Source organism: Pelodiscus sinensis, chromosome 30 (genome assembly GCF_052426305.1).
Source record: "Pelodiscus sinensis isolate ZL-2025 chromosome 30, ASM5242630v1, whole genome shotgun sequence".
Lineage (NCBI taxonomy): Eukaryota > Metazoa > Chordata > Testudines > Trionychidae > Pelodiscus > Pelodiscus sinensis.
In genome coordinates, this window is record NC_143081.1 from 14590845 (window position 1) to 14592102 (window position 1258).

At 50.7% G+C, this 1258-nt stretch overlaps 1 pseudogene; it reads right to left on the reverse strand.

The window, feature by feature from the left end:
- Positions 1-985, reverse strand: LOC102456840 (olfactory receptor 11A1-like; annotated as a pseudogene).
- Positions 986-1258: the final 273 nt, after the last annotated feature.

The following is a 1258-nucleotide window of genomic DNA, read 5'->3' on the forward strand; positions in this document are numbered from 1 at the left end:
CTATTGGCTACAATTTGTCCTTTCAGAGTTTATGCCTGTGTCTGAGAGCAGCCAGTTTGAGAACAGCTTTTCTGAACGCATCGTTCACCTCCTTGTTTCTCAGGCTGTAGATGACGGGGTTAATCATGGGGGTCAGGACGGTGTAAAAAACGGAAAATATTTTGCGCAGGATCTTGGGCGTGTTGGCTGTTGGAAACACATAGACAGTGATCACGGCCCCATAGAACACGGTCAGCACGATGAGGTGGGAGGAACAGGTGGAGAAGGCCTTTCGCCTCCCGGTGCTGGATGGGATCTTGAGGATGGTGACGATGATACAAATGTAGGATGTGAGGATCAGTAGGAAGGGCACAAGTGCCCCTGTATTTGAGATAATAGATGTCACCAGCTGCAGCGTCCGGGTGTCACCACAAGACACCTTAACCACGGGTGAAAAATCACAGAAGAAATAGTCAATTTCTTTGGCATCACAAAACGTTGATTGTAACAAGAAAATAATGACTATGGAGCAGCTCAGAGAACTACTCGTCCAGGACCCGGCCACCAGCTGGCCACACACCGGGCCATTCATTAATGCAGCATAGCGGAGGGGGTGGCAGATGGCTAAATATCGATCGTAGGACATGGCCGTGAGCAGCAGACATTCCGTAGATGATAGGGCACCAAAGAAATACAATTGCACCAGGCAACCCTTAACAGAAATGGTTCTGTCGCCGGTCAGGAGACTGGCCAGCAGCCGGGGCAGGAAGGTGGAGGTGTAACAGATCTCCACGCAGGACAAGTTCCCCAGTAAGAAGTACATGGGGACGTGAAGACGGGGATCGACCACCACTAGTGCAACGATGAGGAGGTTCCCAGACAACGTCACAAGGTAGATTGCTAGAAACAGCAGGAAGAGAAGGGGCTGAAATTCCCCAATATCCCCAAATCCCAGGAGGATGAATTCCATGATGAGCGTTTGATTCCTTCCTTCTGCTTTCTCCATAATATGTGTCTAGAAAGAGAAAATATTGATGGAGTAAACAGTCAAGTTGTGCTATTGGCTACCCTGGAAACCCGGAGCAGGTCCTACCACCAGGGGCAGATAAGAGTTTTGCGGGGCCCAGGGCAGCACAATTTTGTGGGGCGCCCTTTTGGAGAAAAAATAGAAAAAAGGCGTCCCCCCATACCCACTCCTCCAGTAGCCCCACTCTGATCATGTGAGCTACCCCTCCTCATCCCCTCTCCTGACACCTCCCTCTACGCACCAGCCCTGCCT